The 16,843-nt window shown below is 38.2% G+C and overlaps 1 long non-coding RNA gene and 1 other non-coding gene across 2 annotated transcripts in view; both read right to left on the bottom strand.

Annotated features, from left to right (window-relative positions):
• Window positions 1-16,843, bottom strand: part of LOC132539406 (uncharacterized) — a 283,959-nt gene that overhangs the window by 18,209 nt on the left and 248,907 nt on the right. The gene's annotated exons all lie outside the window — the stretch shown is intronic.
• Window positions 1,314-1,420, bottom strand: LOC132539617 (U6 spliceosomal RNA). The gene has a single exon (XR_009550955.1). It is a non-coding gene; the product is annotated as a U6 spliceosomal RNA (small nuclear RNA).

The following is a 16,843-nucleotide window of genomic DNA, read 5'->3' as shown; positions in this document are numbered from 1 at the left end:
AAAAGTCAGCCTCAAAGCACTGAAAGTTTGAGGAAAGAGAAGGATAAACTGAAAATGTGCAGACACTGGAGTCTCTTAGAATATGATTGGTGCCAAGAAATTTGGAAGGTCATTATCTGGAGTGTCTGTAGCTCAGTGTCTTTTGAACCTTTGTGATAGATACAGTGGGACATTTATACATATCCTCAAGTCCCAGTATCCTCAAGGCTGTCAGTGGCTCTAAGGCTGGTCATACAAATGCAGGATCACACTGAGCTGAATAAGCAGTCTGGAAGCTGCTCTCAGCCTCAAGAAGTGAGAGATTCTAAGAGACTCTCAGACTGCTTTCAGACATTACTATGTGTACAGATTTCCTGGCAGAATATGAAAATGTAGCTTCTGATTCAGAAGATTTTGAATCAGTGCTTGAAGCCTACTTTTCTAACAAGCCTACAGGTGATGCTGACACATTTGTACCATTAACCACATTTTAAATTTCATGAGGCTTAGAGAACAGTGCTCCCCAAGTTTTTTCTTTCTTTCTTTCTTTCTTCCTTCCTTCCTTCCTTTCTCTCTCTCTCTCTTTCTTTCTTTCTCTCTTTCTTTCTTTCTTTCTTTCTTCCTTTCTTTCTTTCTTTCTTTCTCTCTTTCTTTCTTCTGGGGAAACAGACCAGAACACTGAGATTTTACAGCATTCCTGTTCTTACTATAAGCACTTAACCCAGTGCACCACTGCCCGGCCCCCAGCATGCCTATTCCTATTGTGCTGTGGATCTCCATTGAATCCACTTTCCACATTATTTCTGTCACCTACAGGAGGATGCCCAGTAAAGAGTTAAAAAAAAAAAAAAAAAAAACCTAAGACAAGAAATCAAGAATTTATCTCAGCTGCTGTGGTAACAGATACTTAAATCAACTACCTGACCAAGTAATAACTACTAAAATCAAGACATTTCAAATACAGTCATATTGACTCCAGAGTATTCCTTTTTAAATTTTTTATTAGTGATTGAATATTGATTTAAAATATTATAACAGTGGTATAATTCCATACCTTTCCTGCATTCTTTCTCCCAAGATCACAGATGTGTTATCTACTATTTCTATAACTGTCTATATATATATATCCCATTTTTTCTATGGTCCTTCCTTTTTTTCCTTTCTAAGTCATACCTACTACTTCTGAGTGTCCTTCCCCCAGCGCCCTTTCCCACCCTTTTCTCTCCCTGGGTCTTGATAGAATTGAAGTTCAGAGCCCTCTGGATCAGAACAATCTTTTACAAGAAGAGTTTCACACACACACACACACACACACACACACACACACACAGTATATATATAGGTAATGCTTCATGAATTTGCATGTCTTCCTTGCACAGGGGCCATGCTAATCTTCTCGGTACCATTCCAGTTTTAGTATATGTGCTGCCAAAGCAAACACTTCTTTAGGGTTCTTTAATGGTGGTTCATCTAGTTCTACAGTTCAAAATGCTAAAGACAACAGGATCATCTAAAAGGCTATTTTCAGGGCCAGAAGGCAGCATCCCTGGTTGGGCACCTATATTACCAGATACAAGGAGCAGGGAGAATTTACTCTTTAACAGGGAGACTAATTGACCGTCACTTCAAGAGGAGGGTTGTGACATGTTTACATAGTTTGCTGGAGTAGCACTGGATCACGGCATTACATAGGTCTTAGGTGAGCACCATTTTAAGTCCACAACTGTGTGACTGATGATTGTGGTGCATTATCGTCATCAGCAAAGCACAGTTACATCCTTTTCAACACAGCATGCCCTCTGAGCTGATTTATCTAGACTTCTTCCCCTGTCCATCTAGTAGCTAATACTTTGGGCTTATAGTCTAAAAGTTTAATCTTGTTTTATTTAGTTCATTCACTTGTTTTACTTTACTTTTACTTTATGTATGAGAGCTGTAGTGTTTGACTTTCTCTGCTTTATTTCACTAAGCATAGTACCCTCTAGGGCTATTCATATTGTTACAAATGACTGGGTGCCCTTTTTATAGCTTAATAAAATTCTAATATCACTATTATATAATATATATACATAATACTTTCTTCATCTCTCTCTATCTGTGTATAACCCACTTACACTGTTTCCGACTCAGGTCTTGCATGTGACACTGCAATGAACATGAGGGTACCTATGTCACTTCAAGTTATTACTGTCATAGTCTTTGAAGTAATGCCCAGAAGTGAGACAACAGTATTTTGTGGGGTCTTTATTTTTAAAATTGTAAGCATGCTCCATATTTCTTTGTATAATTACTGTACCAGTTTACATCCCTTCTGACAACACAGAAGATTCTTCTCTCTATATGGCCACTGTAATATTTGCTATTTCATATGCCTTCATAATAGCCATTACCACACATGTGAGGTGATTTTGTCATTAATTTGAATTTCATTTCCCTAATAAGAAACTAAAAATATCATCTTTTCATGTAACTGTTGGCCATCTGTATTTCTCCTTTGAAGAGGTGTCTATTTAGACCTACCCGCCACATTCTTCACAGAAGTAATAGATATATATGGTTTAGAATCCAAAAAATCTCTATTACTAAAAACAGTCTTGAGGAGAAAAAATGAAGTTATGGTCCTTCTCAGTTTCAAGCTATACTACAAAGCAACAATAATTAAAACAGCATGGTATTGAAATGAAAATAAACTCACAGATCAGTAGAATATGAGCAAGTCCAGAAATAAAGGTATTCATATATAGTTAAATAATTTATAACAAGAATCAAAGACTCCTCAATATACTGGACAGGCGCATGCAAAATAATGAATTTAGACCATAATCTGATATATAAATTTAATCGTTACCATTATCTGACATCTGTAAATTAAAAATAAAGGCTCTAATGTCAGACTTATAGCAAAATGAATATACATAGAGTAAAGCATAGGCAATGTAGATCTTGACATCAGTTTCAGAGCTATTTCTAAAGTTTTGATTACAGCAGCAAATACAGCAAAAAAAAAAACAAATGAAATTACATAAAACTGGGGGCCAAGCTGTGTCTCACTGGGTAAGCAGACATAGTACTAAGCCCAAGGATACAGGCAAGGACCTGGGTTCAAGCCCTTGCTCTCTACCACTTGTGAAGCAAGAGGGCTTCACAAGTGGTGAAACAGGTCTTTCGGATTCTTTCTTTCTCTCTCTATCTCCCCCACCCCTCTCCAATTTCTCTCTGTCCCATCAAATGGAAAGGGGGGAAAATAGAGACACAGTGGATTCGCAGTACAGACACTGAGCCCCAGGGAATAGATGCAGATAAATAAATAAATAAATAAATAAATAAAATTTAAAAATACATAAAACTAAAGACTTTCTGCAGAGAAAACCATTGTCATAATGAAAATGCATCCTACTGAATGAGACAAGATGGCTGACAAGACAAATTATACTTCCATGTATATTAATAAAACTCAATAAGAAACTCAAGTTTGGTAAGAATAGGCAGAGGTTCTGAAAGACTTGCTTCATTGGCAATAAACAAAGAGCATGAGTTACTCCTGCTTAGAACTTACTATTTTTTAAAAAAAATTATATTTATTTATTTATTTATTTATTGAATAGAGACAGCTAGAAATCAAGTAGGAAAGGGGGAGAGAGAGAGAGAGATTGACCCACAGCCCTGCTTCACTACTCGCAAAACTTTCCTCCACTGCAGGTGGGGACTGGGGGCTCGAACTTGGGTCCTTGAGCACTGTAACATGTGTGCTCAACCAAATACACCACCAGCTGTCCCCAAACTTAGTGATTTTTACCACAGTCTCACTCTGGAGAAAGGGAATACGTAGAATATCACTGTGTCTAGAGTTCAGTTTGATAATACCTGATTTATTATTCCACTCACAGTACTTTCCAGGTTCAATTTTTTGTGCTTTGACTGAGAAATATACCATATTCCTTAAAAGAAACAGTATCTATGTGAAGCCCACTAAATAGCATCTATTCATTCCTTTTCCATCATTACCATAAAAACCACCACTCTACCAAATGGGAATTGTGAATATCACCAGTGACTGTAACATTGCCAAAGCCAACTACCATTTATTAGTCTAATTAATTTAAAAACATTTTTTTTCACATGAGTGAAAAAAAGAAAGAGGGAGTGGTACCATATTGCACCATCCATGGAATTCCCCTCGTGCCGTGGTACTCCCATGTGTCTGCCAAGGCTTGAACCTGGGGCTTGGCACATGGTAAGGGACACACATATATCCCTGACCCCACTTCTCATCATCCTCATGATCACTGCTGATTTTTCTCTTACTTGATATGCTTTACTTGATTTCCTTCCCAAAAAAATCACATAATATTTTCCTGGTCTTCTTCTCTTTTGGGCAACTCTGTTTCAGTCTGCTTCTGCATCTTTTCACCTCCCTGATCCCTAAATTCAGAGTGCCTCAGGGTTCAGTCTGTGAAACTCTTTTCTTCCCTTCCTTCAGTCTTCCTTTTGGTGAGGTCAGCTGACCTCAAGACACAAGGATGTATTTTCACAGAGTATACCTTTCTTTTAAAAATATTTTATTTATTTTATTTTGGATACAGACAGAGAGATTTAGAGGGAAGGGGAGTCAGTGAGGGAGCAAGAGAGAGAGAAAGAGACAGAGAGGGAGAGAAAGAGAGAGAGAGAGGGAGATGTGCAGCACTGCTTCATTACTTATGAAGCTTCACCTCTAACTACGGCAGGTGGGGACTGGGGGCTTGAACCCTCACTGCACCGTGTGTACTTACACAGGTGCACCATCCACATAGCCCCTCCAGAATCCACCATTCTCAATTTCAAGCTTGTACACCCACAGCCAGCTTATAGACGGACATCTGAAAGTCAGCCCTGGGATTTTCCTCTCCCACCCAGCCTTAACTACCTGCCTCTAGCTCAGGTACAGCAACTGTATTCTTCCAGCTGTTCAGGAGCACCTGCCATGCTCATTTGTCTCAGCCTTATATCCACTCTATCACAATATCTCTCCTTTCAAAATATGTTTTTTAAAGTATTTTATTTATTTTTTATTTTTGAGTGATATGAAGAGAGAGAAAGACACAGACACAGAGAGATACACCAGAGCACTGTTCAGCTCTGGCTTATGGTGGTACAGGGGATTGAACCTGGGACTTTGGAGCCTCAGGCATAAGAGTCTTTTTACATAACCATTATGCTATCTACCCCCACCCTAAAAATATCTTCTAGGTACCTGTTGACTATAGGATCAAATTACATATAAGAAACAAACTTCTTACTGACTCTATTGTTGCCATCCTGTCTTGTCTCTCTCCTTGACTAGAGAAGTACCTTCCCATTGTCAACGCTCCCATGATTGCTCCACTACAGTCAGTTCTGAGCATAGCTGTTGGAAGGACCTTTTACAAATATAAGTCATGTCACACTGCCAAGGCTTCAAAACCTGCCATTTGCTTCCTATTTCTATTAGAAAATGGGAAAAACAATCCTTTCAATTTCTTCTTCTTCTAGCATTTGCCAATCCTTTCAATAATATGCAAGTAACTTCACAACCTGAAATCCTGTTACTTTTCTGAACTCAGTTTTCATCCTTTTGCTTCTTACTTTCTGCACAGAAATGCTAACACATGCCAGCTTGTACCCACAATGGTCTTTGCACCAAACTATTCCATTACCTCTAATGGTCTTCTACTAGGTAATGTCACGGATCCCTTATTCCTTTAGGCTATGCTTAAAGATCACTTTTTCTCTCTTTCTTTCTAATTCATTTTTACATGATAGGACAGAGAGATATTGACAGGGAATGGGAAATAGGGAGAGAGAAAGATAGACACCTGCAGGTCTTCACCACTCATGAAGCATTTGCCCTGCAGGTGGGGATTGGGAGCTTGAGTCTAGATCCTTGCACACTTACCCAAGTGAGCCACCACCTTCCCCCCTAAATATCACCTTTGCTGTGTGACCTTCAATTCTAGCTGTTTTTACAGTATAGTAAGATTCTGCTTTCAGTTGTTTTAAGACAACAACCATTTTGTTATACTCAAAGATGTTAATAATTCAGTAAGGATACAGACAGGATGGTTGTCTCAGTCCTACAATGACTAGGGCCTTTAGGTATGCAGACAATGTGATGATCGTAAGCTGGTCATTCATTCACCCACACTTGCCAATGAATATTGCCATGAGCTGGTCAATCAGCGTGATTACTTGAGTATAGCTCCTCCATGGGGTTTCTTGGGTTTCCTTATTCCAAGCGACCAGAGCATGTTTATCCCAAAGAGTCCTGCCTTCCTTTATGACCTAGTGTGAAGAGTAACATAGTATCTCATTCAACACAGTCACAACAAACCCACCCATGTTCAAGAGGAAGAACTCTCTCCTGATGAAAGAGGGTGACTTACATTGCATGGAAAGACTGTCAGGCTATGCAATCACTTTCTACCTCCTGCCTCCTCCACCTTCAAACTCTTAATCTCATTCTTTTCTTCTCCCCATTGAATTTGTACTAGTTTTCTGTTGCTGAGGTAATAAATTCCTACAAACTCAGTGGCTTAATACAATGTGTTTGTTTGTTTGTTGTAATTCTAAAGTCAGAAGGCTGAAATCTATTTTACAGAGGGAACATCAAGGTTTATACAGCACTCTTTTCCTTTTGGAAGGTCTAGGAACAAAGTTATAGCCTAATCTGCCTCAGTTCTCCTGCTGCTTGCCCTTCTTGGTTTCCCTGTCATACAACACTTTGGCCTTCCCACCTTCTGTCCTTTCTTTTGCTTGATGATTTTTACACACAACATCTCAGCTCTGACTCTCTTGATTTTTCCTTTAAGAATCCTTGTGATTACAATAGGCCCATCTGGGTAATCCAAGATAATCTCTGCACCTCAAGAATCTTGACTTGAGGTCTGGGTGGTGGCATACCTAGTTGAGTGTACATGCAGGCTGTCACTCTGCGTCCCCCGTCCCCCCTGGCCACAGGCAGTGAGAGTCAAAGCAGCCCCCTGGGAGTCCCAGGGTAACTGTGTGTCGGGGCAATGTGCAAGGAGAGACGAGAATCAGACTCATTCAGCTCTGGGAGAGGCCTAGGAAAGGTGGACAACTCGTTTATTGAAGGACAAAGCAGGCAGATATACCCCTAACTCAGGGGAAGGTCGAGGTATCCATTAAACCAAACACAGAGTAAGACAATGTGTAGTCACAATTTGACTTACAGGTTATTTGATCACAAGTAAAAGATTACCATACAAAGTTTGTTCACAAATTCTACAATGTACATTTTTCCAGAGATAGATTGCAGGCACTTTAGGACAGCAGGGGGAGGAAGAGAGGCAGCTGAACAATCAAGATGTTTATTGGTGGTTTTTAAGTTAACCACACACAGTAATTCATGGATTTTAATTAAAGAATGAAAGGGGGGAGGTGGCATGTGTAGAAAAGTGCCCATGTCTGGAGGTCCAGCCATCATAAATTCTGGAGGTCAGGGGGGACCTGCCATATCTCAGTCTGCAGAGGTGGGGAGGGTCTGGGGTCAGATCCACTCAGACATCATGGAAACTACGGCCTGGACTTTCTGGGACAGTGGGCCCATCCTCCATGTACATATCACCATGCATAAGGGCCCAAGTTCAAATCCCCTGTCCCTATCTACAAAAGGAAAGCTTCATGAGTGGTGAAGCTGGGTTGCAGGTGTCTCTCTTTTCTCTTCCTTTCTACCTTCCCCCTCATTCTCAATTTTTCTCTGACTCTATTCAATCAAATAAAAATACATTTAAAAAGTCTTGATTTAGTTACATCTGCAACATCTCTGTGATATAAAGTAACATGATCACAGGTTCCAGGAATTAGGACACAGACATCTTTGGAGAGGCCATTATTCAATTTACCAAAGCACTCAGCCCCACTTAACAAAGTATATTCTCTTTATATCTGTTTATGTTATGTTTACTAGAATAGAATCTCTATTACATTAGAGAAAGATTTTTCTATTTTATTTTCCGTTGAGTCTTATGAGCCTAGAATGACACCTGGCACATGTCAGGAACTCAATATGAACTTATTGAATGAATTATTTGTGAAACGAATGATTCCACAAGTTATTACTGATTCCGACTATATGCCAGGTAACAGACTTAAGTTGAAATCCTTTAATTGCTTTCTTCTGAGAGTTTTTAACACCTGTGTCCATGAATAAATAAATCTTATGTATGGCTCTGAAGGTAAAAAGTCAGTTCAGTTTCAAACTACAATAAAATTCTATTTTCACTTATTTCTAGACATTAAAAAAAACAGTTATCTTTATGATGACAAGCTTGCACTCTGAACCTCAGCAATCTTCCAAATCACTTGTACTATATAAAGAGAGAGAGGATAAGGAAGTACAGGGAGAATCACAGCCTGCATCTAAATTACCTATACAGGAGTTGGGCACTGCTATTCACGTAACTCTTAATTGAACCACTGTCCTACTTAAGAGTTTTGTTTCTGTAACATTGCATGATATTTCTCCAGATAGCACACACATAAAATGGTTTGTAGCTTAACTTTTGGTTTCCTGATTCTTTCTGGATCCAGACAGATGTGTTGAAATGTCTGCTTTGTGAGCGTGTGTTTAGACACTGTTCCATATGCTTGCATGGATATGAATTTTGTGACCTTCTGTTCCTTCTTTTGCTTGATGACTTTTACACACAACTTCATAAAGCAAATCTCATAATGAAGTTGGATCTGCTTCAACCATGAATGTTTCAAAAAATCATAATCATTGTGGTTTCCATGTCTGTTTAAGAAACAATGTAGCCACATATGTGCACAAGTTAACCTTGCGGAATACTGCCCTTACCAATTTGGTTTTGGGACAAGGGCCAAATTGGATGTATTTATGTTCATTGCAGATGTAATAGCTTAGCCTGTTGCTAAGCTTTACATAAAAAACAGAATATCAAAATAAAATAAAGTGAAATGAAACAACTACTCTTTCCTGTGTCAAACTGAGTTAAAGAGTGTAGGAACAAAGATTATATTTGTTTTTAGCTCACTTTCTCTTTAAGTCTCAGTTTTGTCAGATGTGAAATGGGCACAGTAGAAGCTTCTTTGGCAACTTAGTTGACCTCAATAAATTTAAGTTATTTATCTAGGAGACCAAGATAACACCAAGTGCAAGTCAAAAACCTCATTGAATCCCACTTCACCCCTATAAGAATGGGCTCCATCAATAAAGCAAGAAAAGACAAGTGTTGGAGAGGATGTGTAGAGGGAGTAACTCTACTGTACTGCTGGTGGGAATGTAAACTTATACATCCATGATAGAGAAGAGTCTGGAGAAACCTTAAACAAATACAAATGGAAATGCCATGATCATAGAAGCCTTATTCACAATAGCAAAAACTTGGAAACAACCAAAATGCCCTTCAACAGATGACTGGATAAAAAAGTTACGGGATACATACTCAGTGGAGTATTATTCAGTAATCAAGAAAGATAGTGTGTCCTTTGGGATAAAGTGGATGTAAATGGAGAAGATGGTGCTCAATGAAGCAAGGAAGGAAGTTAAGGATGGCTACGGAATGGTTTCACTCATATGATGAATACAGAGAATGACACATATGAATGTGAAAAAAGAATGCCAACCTATATCTAAGACAGTGAGAGACCGATAGTGGTTATCTATGGAGGTGGCAATGGAACACAGATCTTTGATGATGGATGTGGTGAATTTTAAACAAATACAAATTAAAAAAAGATAATAGTAATACCTACTTCATAGAGAGTAGAGAGGATAAAATTAGATTCAAATGAAATTGTTTCTGTAACTACTTGATAATAAATAGTCACCTCAATTCAACTCATTGTTATTTGCTCACAGCATTATGAAAAGTCAAGAACTCTGATCTGTGTTAAATGCTGGCTCATAATTATTTTCTTAAGCAGAAGGCTCTTCTAGCAGAAAACTAAAGAATAATTTTTATAGTATGATTTCAAAAGCACTGAGCATGTTTTGCTTACTTTTAGTAAGCTCTCTTCCACCTAGAAATAAAGCCTGCTATTTCTCCAATAAAGCCTCATTCATCTAACTTCAAATGTTAGAATGAAAATACTCCTAGGAGTAATATTACTGTGAGCATTATTAGCTATTTACACTTTAGAATGAGTAAGTTTAATGTCTTCTTCCTAGAAATTTCCCTAGGGGCAGAGAGATGCAACATGAGACAGCTCACAGCAAGGAAAACAATCTCACCTGCTCCACAATTACAAATAACTTATATGAATATTGAATGTAATGACATACAGAATGTTCTGGTCTCTGTGCATAGCTCACAATGGCCTCCAAATGCACCCAATTGATTCATCAGACCTCAGAGATATTACAGAGACAAAAATCCCTTTTATTGACCTTGATTAGACATCAAAATTGTTTCATTAGCTTTAAATACATTCTAAAGAAGAGTGAATAGAATTTCTAGAGAGTGGGCGACTTGGAAGCAGCAGCTGGTGTGAGCTCCAACAAGCAGCAGCTTGAGACCTGGGATAATCTGAGGGCTAGGATAGGATAATGGGAGTCGGTAGGAGAATGACCAAGGGGTCATCAAGGTGACACCAAGGAGGAGTCCTATAACCCACTATTGGGTTGGCAAGTGGTGGCCAGGGGACAAAGAAAGGAAAATCTTTTTATTATTTTTGAGCTCACCCCTCCCCTCCACTCCAGAACCAGTCCCCAGGGGCTGGACAGCCACTCCTAGCAGGCTTCTCACTGGGCTATTTTCTTTAGCAAGATTCCTGGCTTACCAGGGTTGTCATTCTAAGCCTTTTCCTCTCTATTTTCCTTCTCTTTCTCTCTCTCTCTCTCTCTCTTTCTCTCTCTCTCTCTCTCTCTCTCTCTCTCTCTCTCTCTCTGTGGCTGGAGCTCTATTTGAGTGACAAAATACCTGACCAATAAGAGCCTCACCCCGTCCTGGGAAAGACTAATGGGAGTTTTTTTCCTTTTTGGATATTTCTTACAATTGGCTGTATTTACTCAGGTTTCCTGCAGACAATCCCGAGTGGTCCAAGATGCAGACTGACTGTTAGGGTTTTTTAGTCTATTTTATTTTATTATACTATTACTGTATATGTGTGTCCCTTTCCCTACTCCTTTTTGAGGTTGATCAAAATTAACTGTTGTTTTTTTTTCCATTGTTAGGTGACTGAGTATCCTATCCATTGTGAGAGGAACTTGTTTCTCTCTACCTCTTTCCTCCACTCTCCTTTTTCCCTCCTCCTAGCTAATTAAAAAAAAACAAAAACCTCTTTTCCTTCACTGCATTTTTTTTCTTCTTTTCTTTGTTCCTTCTTCTTTTGCTTCTGAATTCACTGATACTCTTTCATTAATTATTTTGGGAAAGAAATCTGACTTAGAGTGGAGTGTGTGTGTGTGTGTGTGTGTGTGTGTGTGTGCATGTGTATGTATGATCCCTAATTCCCTTTCTCCTTTTGCTATCCCTAGAATTTATAGTGGACAGTAGATTTGCATAATAGTCTATTCTTGTTTTCCCTTTTTTCCTTTCACTTTCTTTTGGATTTGGTTGCCATTTATTCTTGGACTGGAGGTGTTGTTTGGCTAACTTGGATTGGTTAAACTGCATCAATCCTTGTTTCAGTTACTATTGCTGTAATTTCTGAAGTTAGTGACTGCATTTGTCATAAAGGTATTTAGGATAGTATGGCTTATACACAAAACAAAACAACTATAGAATGACAGAACAGAAAAATAAAAAACATCAATAAAAAATGGTTAAATCAAGAGCAAATAAAACTTCTACAACAACGAATCAGGACAGGAGCACAGAGGAAACTCCAAACCAGTCAGAAGTAACCATAGATAAGAAAAGTATGCAAGCAATAGTAAAGCTATTATCACAGAAATGAAGATAACTATCAAGGAAAGGGCTATCAGATTTGGGGAAACAACAGATGAGACCCTCAAAGAAAATACTAGCTACCTCAAGGTAAATAGAGAACTGAAAGCTGAAATAGCTGAGCTAAAAGGTCAATTAGCAGAACAAGCTAATACTACAACTTAACTGAAGAAAGAAGCTGAGGGAAGGGAAAGCAGGCTAACAGAAGCAGAAAACAGAATTAGCCAGATGAAGAATGAGCTAGACAAAACTGAGAAAGAGGTAAAAGAACTCAGAAAGAGATTGAGAGACACTGAAAACAACAACAGGGACACATGGGATGATCTCAAAAGAAGCAACAGTCATATAATTGGCATACCAGAGGAAGAAAGAGAGGAAGGGGAAGGTAACATTCCAGAGAAAATAATAAAAGAAAACTTCCCAGACCTAAACAACAGAAAGGGCATTAAGACTTAAGAGGCCCAGAGAGTCTCCCAGACAGAATCAACCCGGACCTGAAGACACCAAGACACATCATAGTTACAATGAAAAGAAGTAAGGATAAAGAAAGGATCCTAAAGGCTGCAAGAGAAAAACAAAAAGTCATATACAGGGGAAAACCCATAAGACTGTAAGCAGACTTCTCCACTCAAACTCTAAAAGCCAGAAGAGAATGTCAAGATATCTATCAAGCCCTGAATAAAAAAGGGGTTCAATCAAGGATAATATATCCTGCTACACCTTCATTCAAACTAAATGGAGGGATCAAACCTTCTCAGATAGACAACAGTTAAAGGAGGTAACCATCACCAAACCTGCGCTGAAAGATGTTCTAAAGGACTTCTTATAAAGAAGAACATCACCATAATACTTGCCATATACCAGAACAAATAAAAAATTGTTGAATAATGGCAGTACAATACATTAAATGTCAATGTCTTAACTCACCCATTAAAAGGCACAGAGTGGGAGAATGGATCAGAAAACACAACCCAACCATATGCTGCTTGCAAGAATTCTATCTGACCCAACAATAAAAGCACAGACTTAAAGTGAAAGGATGGAAGACTATCATACAGGCTGATGTAGCACAAGAGAGGCAGGAACAGCCATTCTCATCTCTGACACAACAGACTTTAAATTAAATAAAGTAATAAAAGATAGGCAAGGCCATTATATAATGATTAGAGGATCAAAAGACAAAGACTATTTAACATTTATGAACATCTATGCACCCAATGAGGGACCATCTAAATACATCAAGCACCTAGTTAAAGAACTACAAAAATACATCAATAGTAATACAATAATAATGGGAATCTTTAACACCTCATGCTCACACTTAGATCAACAAAGCAGAGAATCAACAAAGAAACAAGAGAATTAAATGAAGAGATGGACATACTTGACCTCCTGGACATTTACAGAGTTCTTCACCCCAAAAAGCTGGAATACACATTCTTTTCCAATCCACACTGCACATCCTCAAGGATAGGCCACATGTTAGAACACAAAGACGATATCAACAAATTCAAGAACAATGAAATCATCCCAAGTATCTTCTCAGACCACAGTGGAGTAAAGCTCATATTCAACAGCAAACACAAAATTACTAAAAGTCATAAAATTTGGAAAATCAACAACATGATGCTTGAGAACCACTGGGTCAGAGAGACAATAAAGCAAGAAATTCAAACGTTCCTGGGAACAAATGAAAGTGGAGACACAAGCTATCAAAATATTTGGGACACAGCTAAAGCAGTACTGAGAGGGAAACTCATAGCCATACAATCACATATTAGAGGACAAGAAAAAGCTCAGATAAATGACTGCATGACTTAAAGACTTAGAGGAAGAGGAACAAAGGAATCCTAAAGCAAATAGTTGGATGGAAATCATTAAAATCAGAGTAGAAATAACATCAAAAATAAGATAACCATACAAAGGATCAGTGAAGCCAAATGTTGGTTCTTTGAAAAATTAAACAAGATTTACAAACCCCTAGCCAGACTCATTAAAAAAAATGGAGAAGATTCAAATAAATAGAATTGTAAATGATAGAGGAGATATCACAACTGACACCACAGAAATTCAGAAAATCATGGAAACTTCTATGAAGAACTATACGCCACCAAGCTAGAGAATCTGGAAGAAATGGAGAAATTCCTAGAAACATATGCCCTTCCAAAACTGAACCAAAAAAGAACTACAAAATATAAATGCGCCAATCACAGACAAAGATCAAAGCAGTATTAAGAATCTTCCCAAGAACAAAAATCCTGGACTAGATGGCTTCAAAAATTCTAAAAAACCTTCAGGAAACAGTTAACACCTATACTTCTAAAGCTCTTCCACAAGATTGAAAAAACAGGAACACTCCCTTACACCTTCTATGAAGCCAACATCACCCTGATACCAAAAGCGGATAGGGACAGAACAAAAAAGGAAAACTACAGACCAATATTGCTGATGAAGATAGATGCCAAAATATTAAATAAAATCCTAACCAACCAGATACAGCAGTATATCAAAAAGATTGTTCATCTGTTATCCCAGTAATGCAAGGCTGGTTCAACATACATGAGTCAATCAATGTCATCATCACATCAATAAAAGCAAAAGCAAAAACAACATGATTATCTCAAAAGATACAGAGAAAGCCTTTGACAAAATCCAACAGTCATTCATGTTCAAAACAATACAAAAAATTGGATTAGATGGGAAATTCCTCAAGATAGTGGAGTCCATATATAGCAAACCTACAGCCAACATCATACTCAATGGACAGAAGCTGAAATACTTCCCCCTCAGATCAGGGACTAGACAGGGCTGTCCACTATCACCATTACTCTTCAACATAGTATTGGAAATTCTTTCCATAGCAATCAGGCAAGAGAATGAAATCAAAGGAATACAGATTGGAAGGGAAGAAGTCAAGCTTTCACTATTTGTAGATGATAGGATAGTATACATAGAAAACCCTAAAAATCCAGCAGAAAACTACTGGAAGTTATTAGGCAATATAGAAAAGTATCAGGCTACAAAATCAATGGACAAAAATCAGTGGTATTTCTTTATGCAAATGCTTTATCCAAAGAAGACATCTAGAAATCTCTCCCATTTACTGCTGTAACAAAATCAATAAAATACCCAGGAATAAACCTGACTAAAGAAGTGAAAGGCTTGTACACTGAAAACTGTGACTCACTACTCAAGCAAATAAAAAATGATACCAAGAAATGGAAAGACAACCCATGCTTATGGATTGGAAGGATAAATAGCATCAAAATGAATATTCTCCCCAGAGCCATATACAAATTTAATGCAATACCCACTTAAGTTCCACCAAGCCTTTTTAAGAGAATAGAACAAAAACCACAGTAATTTCCCTGGAACCAGAAAATACCGAAAATCAACAAAATAATCTTGAGGAAAAGAAACAGAAATGGAGGCATTACACTCCCAGATCTCAAACTATATTATAAGACCATCATCATCAAAACAGCCTGGTACTGGAACAAAAATATGCACACAGACCAGTGGAACAGAATTGAAAGCCCAGAATTAAACCCTCACACCTATGGACATCTAATCTTTGATAAGGGGGGACCAAATAGAGGAAGGAGGCTATCTTCAATAAATGGTGCTGGGTAAACTGGGTTGAAACACGTAGAAGAATGAAACTGAACCACTTTATCTCACCAGAAACAAAAATTAACTCCAAATGGATCAAGGACCTGGATGTTACACCAGAAACTATCAAATACTTAGAGGAAAACATTGGTAGAACACTTTCCCACCTAAACCTCAAGGACATCTTTCATGACAGAAATCTAAATGCAAGGAAGACTAAAACAGAAAAAAAAAAAAAAAAAAAAACGGGACTACATCAAATTGAAAAGCTTCTGCACAGCCAAAATAACTATCACACAAACAAGGAGACCCCTCACAGAATGGGAGAAGATCTTCACATGCCATACATCAGACAAGAGACTAATCACCAAAATATACAGAGCTCAGCAAATGTAGCAAAAAATAAAGCAAATGACCTCATCCAAAAATGGGCAGAGGATATGAACAGAAAATTCACTACAGAAGAGATCCAAAAGGCTAACAAATACATGAAAAATTGCTCCAGGTCACTGATTGTCAGAGAAATGCAAATAAATACAACATTGAGATACCACCTCACTCCCGTGAGAATGGCATACATCAAAAAGGACAGCAGCAACAAATGCTGGAGAGGCTGTTGAGACAGAGAAAACTTTCTGCACTACTGGTGGGTATGTAAATTAGTCCAGCCTCTGTGAAGAGCTGTCTGGAGAACTCTCACAAGGCTAGACATGGGCCTTCCACATGACCCAGTAATTCCTCTCCTAGGGATATACCACAAGGACTCCATGATACCCAACCAAAAAGATATTTGTACACCTATGTTCATAGCAGCACAATTTGTAATAGCTAAAACCTGGAAGCAACCCAGGTGACCAGCAACAGATGAGTGGCTGAGAAAGCTGTGGTATATATGCACAATGCAATACCACACAACTATTAAGAACAATGAACTCACCTTTTCTGACCCATCTTGGATGGAGCTAGAAGGAATTATGTTAAGTGAGCTAAGTCAGAAGGATAAAGATGAGTATGGGATGATCCCATTCATAAACAGAAGTTTAGAAAGAATAACAGAAAGGGAAACTCAAAGCAACATCTGACTAAATTTGTAGCAGGGCACCAAAGTAGAAACCCTGTTGATGGTGAGGGTGGATGTTCGGCTTCATGGGATGGGACTGGGGGGTGGGGTGGATGGGTTTGGACAGTCTTTTGGTGGTGAGAATGGTATTTATGTACACTCCTATTGATTTATATTCATTTAAATCACTAATTAATATTAGATGGGAAAATTGATAGAAAATTGATGTTTCAAATTTTTAAAACATAGACTGAGTCTTTTTAATACATGGGCTGAGTTATTGATATGTTGACTCTCTTAAAAGCTT

Source organism: Erinaceus europaeus, chromosome 7, assembly GCF_950295315.1.
Source record: "Erinaceus europaeus chromosome 7, mEriEur2.1, whole genome shotgun sequence".
Lineage (NCBI taxonomy): Eukaryota > Metazoa > Chordata > Mammalia > Eulipotyphla > Erinaceidae > Erinaceus > Erinaceus europaeus.
This window is presented reverse-complemented; position numbering and strand designations above follow the sequence as displayed.